Below are 12,957 nucleotides of genomic sequence, written 5' to 3' on the forward strand. Positions count from 1 at the left end.
AGGTAGATCCAGACAACAAATAATTCATATAATAATTAAGTAGATCATGTAATGTATTAGAAGCTGATGAGTGTTATGGGAAAAAAAAAAAAGAGCAGGGTTGGAGGATCAGGCATATCCAGAGGGAAGGTGGTAGGAGAGGATTTTTGCTTTGAAAAACTGGAAAGATGACTTTCGAGAGGGTTAAAGGAGGAGAGGACTTAGCCATCTGAGATGCGAAAAGGGATTTCTTGGCAGAGACAAGAAGGACCAAACCGAGAGCCTGCCTGGTGTTTGAGGCACAGCGAAGGGGCCAGTAAGCTTGGAACTTGGTGATGGGAAGATGAGGTCAGAGGACAAAGAATCAGAGCGTGTAGGGCCTGTAGGCCACTGCGAGGCTTAGGCTTTTATTGGAGTGACATATGGAGACACTTCAGGGTGTTGAGCAAGTGATTATGATTGAACGGCATCACCTCGACAGTGTGAGGGAAAGACTGCTGGTGGCAGGGGGGTGGGACAGGGCAAAGATGGAGAAGTGAGACCAATTTGGAGGCTGCTGTAATAGTCCAGGTGAGTGATGGCGGTGGCCTGGGCCAGAAGGAAAAGGTGAATGATAAGAGATGGCTGAATTCTGGTTATGTTTTCAAGACAGAGCTAACAGGATTTACTGATAGTTTTAAATACAAGGTGTATGAGGAACAAAGGAGTCATGAATACTCCAAGGATTTTGGCTTTTTTTAAAGGGAAAACGGCTTTACTAGTTATTGACATGGAGAAATTGGTGAGCGAAGCAAGTTTGGTAGGCATATGAGACTATCAGGAGTTTTGCTCATGTTTGAGGTAGTTTTTAGAAGCTGTTGAGTATGCAGTTGGCTATTTGAGTCCTGAAGTTAAGGAGAAAAGTCTAGAGATTTAAAGTAGAAGGTTGTCTGCACATCAATGGTATGAAAAGCTTTGAGATTTGATGAGAACACCAAATAAAGGGGTGTAGAGAATGGAGAGAGGAGGGGTACACACTGGAGCACATCAAAGCTAGTAGGCTGGGGAGAAGGTGAATGAGATGGAGGCTAAGAAGGAGCAGTCACATATCCTTTTGACACCTTCATCTATTCCCATGAAACTTGCTTTCCCACTCTGCATCCTAGTTTAGTGCCTAACATTTCCCACCTTTACAGTACATCATCCTTAACTCACACTTGCAGATGTTCTGAATATGTCCATCTGCTTCCATCACGACTGCCACTTATAATTCAGGGCGGTGTCACTTCTTGCCTAGATTACTACAACAGCTTCCTATCTGGTCTTCCTTCACTATTCTTGCTTCTGATCATCTGTTCCCTAATACTAGAGATATCTTTCTAAAATGACAGTCTGATTAGGTCATCTTTCTGCTTAAAAACAATTCAATTCCTTAGCACAGCTTAAAAGCCATACATGACTTGGCTTCTGCCTAACTCTCCAGCCTTGCCTCTTACCATCATCTCCCTAGAAATCTAGGCTGTAGCCTCTCTGCTCTTCTTTGAGCTGCTGAAGCGAGCCATGCCCTCTCTCACTCTGGGTCTCAGTACATGTGGATTCCTCTTTACGGAACACTCTTGCAGTCATCTTCATCTGGTTAAAACTTTCTCTTCAAGTTTCACTTTAGGGAACACTTCTTTTAGGAAGCCTTCTCCAGTGCCTGATAAGAGAGGCACTGGAGAAGGCTTCCTAAAAGAAGTGTTCTCTAATATATCGCCATATATAACGTCATATATCAGACGTTATCCTGTTGGGTTGTAATTTACTTATCTGTATTTCCCACTAGACTGTAAGTTGTTTTCAGCCCTTAGCATAGTGCAATCATATGACACTTTATAAAAATTTGTTGAAGAATGGATGGATAATGGAATGAATTAATACATGAAAGAATAATCCTGAACAAAGACTTTGAAGGTATGGATATGACAGGAAAGAAAGGACAAAATTAGAAAGATATTAATGAGATAAAGTTTATATGACATAATTCGACATGGATTTTGATTATAAGGCAGACTGGGAAGTCAAGGATGGATGTTAAGGAAAATAGGCAAAGAAAAATTTTGAAGCAAAAATGATAGATCCATTTATAACTGAGGTATCTGTTGGTTATTCAAGTGGAGATGTTTACAAGACAGTTAATAACACTGGCACAGTGGTCTAGAGTAAGGAGAGAGTCAGAAATAGTGATCTGTGAACAAATGGCGCCTCAATGTATTCGAAGTCATAGAAATAAGTGAGACCACCCATGGGTATGTTCAGTAAGTAGAAAGAAGAGACCCAAATAGAACCCTAAAGACCAGAATCTAACCTTTATATTCTAAAGAGAAAAAGTTTGAGTGGTATTTCAGAAACTTAAGGGGAAATTTCAAAAAGGGAAGTGCAAGATATACAGTATCAAATTTCAGAGGAGTCAAGTGGGATAAAAACAAAAGTATCAGTCATATTTGGCGATGAGTAAGTTACTAGCGATTACAGGGAGAACACTTTCTTGGGAGTGTGGAACAGACTGCTTGAATTGAATGAGTTAAGGAATGAATTGGAGTAGAAAAAATGAGTTAGAAATTTATTTTCAAGAATTCTTTACTTAAAGGATAAGGCAGAAATAGCAGTGAGTATTTAAGGTAACTGTGTATTAAGGACCCTATCAGAATATTGGACATATGTGTTTTCTTTTTCTCTAGAAGAAGAGATTGAGTAAGGGATGAATGAAAAAAAGGATGAGGGAGACTTTAAAAGATGGGAAGCATTGGTAGGATAGATGTAGCAAAGTGCTTGAAGATGTGCGAAAGAGTGGGATCAAGACCACAGGTTGAAAAGACCATTTCATCATTTGAGACAGAAGCAGTGAGGTAATAATAGGTGACAAGGAGACTTGTCTCTTCTGTTCACTCTCTAAATTATAAGAATATATTATGCTGAAAATAAGGGGACCCAAAGAGATTCAAGAGCTTGAGAGGATGGTAAAAGTTTGCAAGCATTGTAACAAGCAGAGGGAAAATGGAGAATGACCAAAACAAGAATACAAGTTTTATTGAGGTAAAACTCATCCAGATGCCCAATCTCATTGAGTGCCTAAGCAGTCGACAAAGTAGATTTGGGAATTAAATGGTTCCATAATCATGACCTCCGTAGTAAATTCCTTGGAATGTTTATATAATGCAACAGATTTATAAGTCTTTAATAAGAGAAAATACCAGCATTTGATTGTTTTTATTTCAAAACCAGTTTTATTGAAATCTACAAGGAATAACTTCAGGGAAAAGAAAAACATTGAAACAGATACTCTGCTCTCTTTTCAATAAAACCAACAGTCTAAAGATGCTAAACAAATGAATCAGATATAATGATCATCTAACTATGAAAATTAAAACCCATTTAGGAATTGTGAGGGAGTCCTGATCTCAAATACCAGTCTAGTTAGTCATTCAGAATCTTTAATAACATTTGGAAAGTAATTAATCAACTTATGACACAGATTCAAAGGCTGTCACCTTTCATTCTTGTTAATGAAACTGTCTGGGGTTTTATCTGCACTTTTCTGGGGATTTAAAGAACACATTTTATTTTTGTAAGCTCTTTGAAGACCAGAAGAATGTTTAAAATCACTGGACCTTGACGTACAGATTTCACCGAACAATCCAAGTATGTGTTAGTGACATTGAAATAAAATTTAGAAGTATCTTAATTCTGACATGACAGAAAGTGAATTTTTGAAAAGTCTAAAATGCATATTCATTTCTGTCAGGAGGAAGCTTTTTTTCTGTCAACAAACTGTTTTGGCTGCTTCTTTATATAATTCAGTAGAACTTAAAATATTTATTGTACTATTTTACACTCGATTTAAAAAAATCAAACAGCTAGGGTAATATTTTAAGCTCAGAGGTTTACATAGGCCCTAAACGATTCCAGTCTCTTTGTCTTAACTAGATAGTAGTCAGACTAAGAGCTCACTTTGGACAGTATAGCCATCAGTAGGAGCTAGAGGGCTTCTGCCAGAATGTGAGGCCAGAGTCGGATGACAGCTGCTCACCTAAGACTCTTAGAAGAGCAAAAAGACAAAAAGTGAAGGCAGGCCCTGATATGAGCTTTCTTCAAATCTTCAGACCACTGTATGAGTTCGTGTTTAGAATATAACAAATACAATTCCTACGCACACTCCAGTGTGAACTCCGTATAATCGAGGCCCGAAGAAATGGCCTCAAGATAATATCCACAAGGAAAGCTAATATACATCCATAGCAGATGATATCCCAATGGAAAGTGATAGTGGGTACAGTTTTTAGGGATATAACTTTCGGTTCCAATAGTAACAGATACATTATAGTGTACTAATACGCTAGGAAATTTTAGTCATGAAAATGGTGTAAAAACATTTATAAATACATTTGGTTCTTCTTTTAATACTATGATTTCCTCTGAGAACATGGAATTTCATTTAGAGTATTTGTAAGTAGCTCAGAACAAAAGTTCTTCCTGCTTCTGCTATGTATTCCTGCTATTCTTGCTGGTAGCTGTAAGAGGGTAGTGTAGACTAAGAGGCCGGATTTAGTACTGGACAGATAATAGTCTAGCTTCTCTCAGAATCAAGCCACCTGTGACAGAGCTGGAGAAAGTTTAAACTTTGCTTATCATGTGCCCTACCACCTTCCTGTGAGCTTCCCTTGATTCCCTACTCAGTTTTGACCAACCTTTTTCCTATTTGTAAGGCAGCAGCCTGATTCCTAATGGGAAACTGTTCATGACTTCAAAGCATCCAAGCCCATGACCCTTCAGCATATCCACCCACCTCTTCTCTTCCTTAACTCCGTGGATCCAAAACTCTATCAAAACCTCCAGGTCTTCTCCTTCGTTATCTATTTTCTATATCTGTGGCATGAGAGTTATAACAAAAAAATTTCTTAAATTGAACTACATTTTCACACATGTACAAATACAGAGGCATTTGACTGCTCATTTGTCAAATTGAGAGACCTTTTAATTGGAATTAAAATCATCTAAATGTGAATGTGTACAAACACATTAATATATGATTATTACTGATGCTCTAATCAACAACTGAAATAAAAATTAAGCATGTCAAAACTATATGTTACTCCTTATACAGTGCTATCTATAATTAAATTTCCTTTAACAAGTTTTAATGATGATATATGTATTCTGCAAACACTCAGGTTCACCTAAGAGAACTTCCATTTCAAGACCATAATAACACAAAATTCCTTTATCTTCCCACCAAGATACAAGAAACTGCCAAATTCTGATACCTCAATGTTGCACAGAAACAAGACACTTTGAATCAGGAAAGGCTTTCTGGGAACCGAATGTGATGTGTAGTTAGAAATTCACAACATGATATCAAAAACATCTCAATGTCCACTTTTCAGTACTATGTCTTCTAAATTCTACTTTCTTTTGGACAGAAGGAGTTGCTGTTTCCATAGCCATCAAAACTCTAATCGTGCATTTCAGCTGCACTTAAAGTTACATATTTGAGCCGAGTCCATATGGGAAGTCTAGTTACCAAAAAATAGACTCACAAACAGGAAATCTAACTACAGTAAGAAGGTGTTTTCCTCCACACAATAGAGTTTAAAAGATGTGTCATCTATGTAATTTGGAGCAAAACTCAACACCACTATTACTGTTGAGTATTCCTCTCCTTCCATGCTATATTATGACGACTTATGATTATAGCACTATGTTTTCTAAGCCTGTTTGAATTTGCTGCTCTTGCTTATAGATACTGATGAACTGCTCTTTTCTGTGCATAGCTTTCAATCAGTAAGCATGTCAAAGTGGGAGGAAGGATGGCAGAAACAGTAAAAGGGAAAAAAAATCAATTTTCAGAAAGCATATGGTAACAACTGAATACTTAATCAAATGAGCCTAGAAATTCCTTCCCATTTTCAGTTCTCTTTGCAAGGCAGTTGTTTCATGGTACAGAATGAATTTCAATAAATGTCATATATTTAGTTAGACGGTTTATTTTAAAAATTTGTGCAACCAGGTCACTGACTCAGAATAGATCTCATTCCAAGACATGACAGATGGATATTGACACTGAATAAAGACTAACATTAGCTGGAAGATTCTGGGCAGAAGAAAAAGTCATTCACTTAACATTCAACAATGTATTTACTGAGTACCTACTGTGTGCCAGGATAAAATTATAATAAACATTCGGACTTTATTTTATATTACAATAGAAGGAGCTGTGCCAAAATAATTTCCTTGGGGTTAGTAAAAATTATAACGAAGTACCATTGCTAAGTAAGGTCTTTAAAAGTACTTACATTTTTCACATTGCATCAGAAGAACGCATTAGTGCTCATTCAAGTATCCACTCTACCATGGTTGCAGGATTTTAGACCTAACTCAGATTTTTGAAGATGATGTTTACTGACCCTTAATAAAAACCAACTTCCTATTTTTCTGGAACAAAAGGGTCTTACATGGTTTCAAAGATTTCTTAGACATCAAAGAGCTTAGAGAGACATACAGTTTATGGGTAATGATTTAGGATTTAGTGAATCAAAAACACATGGATTAAATTTCTTTTAAAAGACCCCTAGGTTTAAATTTTAAGAGCTAAAATGTTGGTCTAAACGCATGTTAGTCCTAAGCAAAGCCAAAATTTATTTTTAAAGATAGTTTGAGTTGTCTTATAGACCCAAAACTTGGCTAGGTTTTCCTTTCCCACATGATTAGGCCTCAAAGGAAGCAACCTGCTTTCTGCTAACCAAATTTACTCTACCTTTCTCTGACTTGTGAAAACTACATTGTTTCAAAGGTCTCCAGCTTTGAATGCTCTTCTTGATATTTTCAATAAAATATTAAAAACCCAAAACATCTCATGGTCTATCAAACAAATGGAGTACTTTTTAATTCCTCCAAGTAAATTGTTTTTTAATTTTAACTTACAACTTTAAAATTGGACTTGAGATTTTAGGTGCTGCCTCAGATTTTCAGCTATCGGGGAACACAAGACCATTTCAAAACAGGAAAAGGCTACTGATCGTAATATGTACACTGTTTCATGATATATTATTATATTTGCATTTAAAATAGTAGGAAGAAATACAGTACATAATCTTCCGTTCTAACACAATGGCCTTCCGGAAAGCCGCTAGCCTGGGCATTTCACTGAGTTTTTAGGATTAAAGGAAACAAGTTAGTGCACAACCTGTGAGCTTTTATTCCTTTGGAAAAATAGATTGCAACACTGCTCCGATGGCTTTTAAAGGGCACTGGAAACCAATGCAGTGTGCATTTTGAATTTCAATGGTAGAGAAATAACAACTAGTGAAGATCAGGCAGATCTAAAAAAACAAAACAAAACAAAGAAATTGCCAGTATTCCAAAGAGAGAGTTTATTCTGAATGAAAACTTGGAAATGAAATATAAAATCTGCATATAAAATTACGATGAATTTAAGTTTCAGAAAATGATTGCTTCTGTTTAAGAATGTAATAGCTAGATGACCCTTTAGAAATATACATAGCTTGATAGAAAGTGTGTGGGCTGATGAGTTCAGAAAAATATGTGCTAATATATGATGAATTATGAAATACCTTTTCTTTTTTTTATATTGCTAAGCTAATATTCCAGAGAGGAAAAAATGTGAGAACGTTAGAAGCTAAAAAACTTTGCAGAAGTGGTCTTGGGGATCCTTTGCCATGTATGCTGCTGAATTCAACAGCACCTGAAGGTCACAAAGGGGATCACTTGGCAAGTATAGTTGTGGCCAATGCTATAAACGGGACCACCAGGAAGCCAAATCTGGCCCACAGACAATTTGTCTCTCTAGCCGCATAGTTTTAAAGATGATGAGTCAACATTTTACTATTGAGAGATTTCTAGCTTCTTCTGAAAATTTGAGAGACAACACCATATGCGTGCATAGCACACACTGGGCTTCATGGCAACTCAGATGATGCCAAGCAGTGCTGCTCCCTCTTAGGTAGGGCTTTTTCTGAGCAGGTTGCTGGTCCCTGGTGACAGGGTTAGTTTTACTCATTTAGGTTAGCTGTCTGCAAATCTTGATACAGGCTATAAAGCGTAAGGAGGAAGGGGAAAAAAATGAAGAAAATCCAACACAGTGGTTTAACATTGGAAAGGGGTAAAGAAGGTGAGAGAGAAAAAGAAAAAGCACGCAGCAGACAGAAGCTGTGTACTATCAGCAACTGCCTCCTGTGCTGTCTACAAATTTATACTACGGACAGGATTCATGACAAAGGCTATGGCTATTGCCCTTAACAAATCCCGTTGGGCTAGGCTCACAGTATGGAAAATAATAATAAAAAAAACTGTCCGAATGGAAGAATATCCCTGATCAAGGATGGGGTATAGAGATGGGACCAGGAGAATAAAGGAAAATACCAGGGGCTTCTTCTTCTATACCTCATAAACCAAGGGATATGGGCCACAACTTCACCTTCACTTTTGAGACTACAGTGAACTATGGCAGGCACTGTCCAGGTGCTTTCCATAAAAAACCAGGGACTCCATGTACAGCTGTGCAGGCTGTAGACTGCACGATTCCAAAGAAAATGAGAATGGCACTCCTTAGGAATGCAAAATAGAAGCCATGCTCCAGATATCTATGTGTGTTGTCTTCTCATCCCCTTCAGGTTCTAGCTCAGAGGCCACCTTTGAAGTGAAGACTTCTCTGACCCTACTACTGAATTTTTTAATCACCACCCCATCCCCTTATCCTTGACAGTACCTACTCCCCTTCACCACTTTATACTTCCTTATAGCTCTTATCAGCATCTCATATACAACACGTTTTATTTATGGATTTTATTTATTGTTTGCCTTCCTCAATATAGAACAGAGCATCATCAGGTCAGAGACTTGTCTATTTTATTCTCTGCTGCATTGCCAAAATCTAGAATTATGTCTGGTAAGTGCACAAGTTACCATGAATGACTAAATTCTCAACTGCATTCTTAGAGTACGGGAACTAAGCTTCCACTAGAACCTGTGATTCTCTGAACACACTTCCTAATTCCTCTGACCATATTTCATAATTATCTTTTGTTATATTTGGAGAAATACATTTTCAAATCCTATGGACCATTATATAATTTAATGGCTCAAAAGCTCTTATATAATGTCTATGGGCCTTATAGTTACATAATTTATTACAGAAATTAAAAGCAACAAGAGTATCCTCTATAAACATATTTGCACAAATTCTCAGTCACAGAAGAAATACGTGTACCTGGGTATGTGATTAGCCAGTTAACTTTTTATTTTTTTAAATTTCACGGTGCTTATACCTCCTGTTACAAATGCCACATGTGTGATTTTTCTCCCAATTATGTTTTACAGCTTATAAAAACACTTTTTAATTTTGTCCTTTGAAAAGCAAAGTAGTCAGATTTTACTGGATGTTTTTATTGAAACAAATCCCAAAGGGAATATACTAAACTGTTAAACACAGCTGAAGAGATATCTGAGAATGCACTTTCTGATAGAAGGGTAGATTACAAAATTACTCACAACTCTTAATCTGATAATAGGAGAATGCCTCACACATATGAATGGGGCCTTTCTCAGTATGCTTTACTATAAAAAGAGAAAATGAGAAAAAGAGATCTGGAGAAAGAGGTGAGAAAAACCCCAGAGACTAGAACTGTATGTTCATCATTTATTACTAACCTAAGGATTCCAACCTATTTCTCAGTGGAAATACTTCACATAGTTAACTTTCATTGATGGCTGGGCAGGGGCTATATAGTGCTCTCGAGACAGCACAAGGACTAGGCTTAAGCACAGTTTCATTGTCTATAATATGGTGAAATTAAGACATTGCCTATCTTGTAAGGTTGTGGTAGTATCTGAAACATGATATACTCTGATGCAGCTTGAAAACTTTAAGAGGTCTTTAAGTTCCAATCTTTTGAAAAAAAAATTCTATTTAATAGCAAAAGAGATGATTTCTAACAATGTCATTCTTGTGTGGTATCTCCTTAATAATTATGGATCTTGGTTTCGTTTTATATGTATATTATTCATCTGTATATCTAGACTGTAAACTCCTCAAGGGCAGATATTTCATTTCTTCCTTTTTAAAAAATGTTCACCTATTACCAAACACATATGATGCTGTACATACAGTTCTTAGCTATTTTTGGTGAGGGAAATGTGGGCTTGGCAGCAACTCAGTGTCTGTTAAATCAAAGTGATGCTGAATTGACATTAGTCAGTATATCTATCATTTATTACTAAGAGGTGACTATTTATTTTGCACTGAGCAAAGAAGAAATTCTGACCCGAGGGCTGAGTCAAAGACAATAGTTTCTACATACACCAGCTAGGTGTACTCCCTGGCACTTGAGTTTCTGCATAGTTTCTTCACTTAGGGCAGCATCTTTAGGAAATTCAGTATCCCATGAACAAAGACAGAAGCCCAAGAAAAATATTAGGGATAATGGAGGGAAAAAAAGCATAGATGGTTCTGGTGAGAGGCATTAAGCCTAATAACAGTGAAGAAGAAACCATGAAAATGGAGTGGAGAAATGGGGACACAAAAGGGCTTGGAAGCAGCTCTGACCACACTAAGGGAAGGGGGCTGAGATGGGAGGTGCTCTGAACGTGTAGAGAACTATATACTCACCATGGTGTGTCGTCATAGGCATTGGTGCAGCCACTAAGAGAAAACTGCCTGTCCTGAGAGGATATTAGCCTTTTTTGAGTTACTCAGTTTATTCGGAGATGACCACGTTTGAGAAAAAGTTTATTTGAGGTTACTGTATATATTTGTTAAAAGAAAATTAGAAGAATACTATATTGGACTTTTTTTTTTAATAATAGCTGAGGAAATTGATTTCTGAAATGTATTTCTTAGTCTAATCCTCATTAAAACAAATTTAAAAAATTTAAGATTATAGTGAGACATATGCTTAGTCTTAAAATGAATTTGTAAGATAAGGGTATTTTTTCTGCTTAGAAAAGTATCATTTTTCTTTTATTATAGGTTTAAAACTCATGAAAATACTAGTTATGACTAGTTATACTAGTTATATTGACTGGCTATGGCTAATTTTGTACCTCTTTATCATTCAGAAAAACCTCATCCACTAATTCTGAAGGCAGAGTGTACATTTAATGTAAACCCCTATTGCGATATAAGAACAAAGCAATCTTTGAAAAAGCAGTAGTCAGCAGACTATCTTCTATATGCCATAAATTCCATTATGTTAAAATCAAAATATATTTAGGTTAATAATTATAGACTCATGCACTGTTAAGTGTGAAACCTAAACAGCATTTTAAAAACACCAGTATATTTTATAGGCAATCAGACACATTTTTCGTACTACAGAAAATCCTTATGAGTGATATAAATTTTACCTGTGTTATTCAGCAGTTCAAAAAGAATGAATGCTGAATACACCACATACAGTCTACGATTGGAACCAAAGCACCTCACTTTTGTTCCATTAAGGAAGTTTACATGTTAAAACAAAGCCCAATAAGCTTAGAGATGGAAAGGAAAGCTATGTACCTGTAAATAATCCAAGCACCACTTACAGTTTACATAAAAGCATAATTTATGCTCCAGTAGCACAGAGAAACATGATGTACATCATTTTCAGATCACCTTCATGCGGAAAAATTTCATTAGTCAGCTATAATAGTTTGGCTATAAGGGAAAATAATGTTTTTCTGAATCCATTTGCATGGCAATGTGCATGTGTCTGGCTGATGGAAACCACAGAATAAACCTCCGCCCAACTCTACAAAATGTGAGCAGTCTTCTTAATATTCAGGAGAAGGTCCAGATAGTCTACATTCTCTCCAATGTCAGTTTTTACAATCCTCTCATAATCATCGACCACTTTAACTTGGCAATTAAAGTATCCTGATTATTTTGCGTAAGAGAATGGACAATATTTCATTCTACCCCAGGGCTTCTTTGAACATAAAACTGTGATAAGGTAAAATACATTGGGCAACTATTCATGCATGAACCTCTGGAACCCTCTTCAACTGCCAAATTTGTAAATGGCTCTTTTGAAACATAAAAAGTATGAAATGCGAAACCATACTTTGGAGTAAACTCTGCATTGGCAATAGTCAGTGAAAATACTTTCATTGGTGCTTTAATTATTGGGTCAGTAACAGTACTAGCCAGCCTACCCAATCTCTGGTTATAATCTTTTTCATCTAATAAGACAGATGTCCTCCACAGAGCCCCAGCAAAGAGGTAAGGTACAACTGAAAATGATGGATCACAAGTCATGTGCATTTGCTAGAAAAGAATTCAGACCTTCACAGAAACACCTGTCTCTTGGAAGGCCCCCACGTAATACAGATAAAGCAGGGTTAGGAACAACGAAATTGGGTTCGAACCCTGCCAGCTGCCATCACCGTGGGACGAGGTGACCCAGTATTCTTTTTGTTAAGGACTGAGTCAGATCACAGCCTTGAAACTGGTCTGGCCATAAACAGTCATATATCACCCCCTATCTCAGAGCCCCTCTCTCCTGAGTCATACAGGTAGCCGTCAGAAGCGACCCCCTAAAATGAAAAGCCCCATTCTAGTTTCGACCTCTCCCCTGACCACATCCCTTGAGTTTCTGAAGCCCCTAAACTGTCGCCTACCTCTCTGGTCTGGTCCTCTGGAACAGCAGTCGGGTCTCTTGCGGGAACAAAGAGAGCAGAAGCGCTGAGGCGAGGGGTGGAGTGCGGGATCTAAAGAGGGTTGTAGTTTTACCTTGCGGCGCCCAGGAATCGGCAGCGGCGAAGTCAGTAGCGCAGAGACCACCCGCGCACTCTGCGCCTCCCCCTAGCAAGTCAGCTGTCGTCCCGCATCTGGCTCGCGCCCTCCGCTGGGCTCTGCATCTGGTCACAAAGCACTCAGAGAGAGGCTCCGGGTCACCTGCGGCAGGGCCCAGCGAGCGTCCCGTCCGCTCGCCGGCGGCGCTCCCTCCGCCCCTTCCCACCCGC

At 37.8% G+C, this 12,957-nt stretch overlaps 1 protein-coding gene across 6 annotated transcripts in view; it reads right to left on the bottom strand.

Annotated features, from left to right (window-relative positions):
* The window catches only part of MET (MET proto-oncogene, receptor tyrosine kinase), a 113,465-nt gene extending 100,514 nt beyond the window's left edge, over nucleotides 1–12,951 (bottom strand). For 3 of the 6 annotated variants that reach the window (XM_006910585.2, XM_006910586.2, XM_006910584.2), the window contains exon 1: nucleotides 12,613–12,951. The gene's annotated coding sequence lies outside the window, so the exon portion shown is untranslated. Of the gene's footprint in view, nucleotides 1–4,783; nucleotides 4,864–12,612 lie in introns of all 6 variants that reach the window. The other 3 variants (XM_015588345.1, XM_015588344.1, XM_015588343.1) reach the window with 2 other exon arrangements.
* Nucleotides 12,952–12,957: the final 6 nt, after the last annotated feature.

The sequence above is a fragment of the Pteropus alecto genome, unplaced genomic scaffold, assembly GCF_000325575.1.
Source record: "Pteropus alecto unplaced genomic scaffold, ASM32557v1 scaffold22, whole genome shotgun sequence".
Taxonomy (NCBI): domain Eukaryota; kingdom Metazoa; phylum Chordata; class Mammalia; order Chiroptera; family Pteropodidae; genus Pteropus; species Pteropus alecto.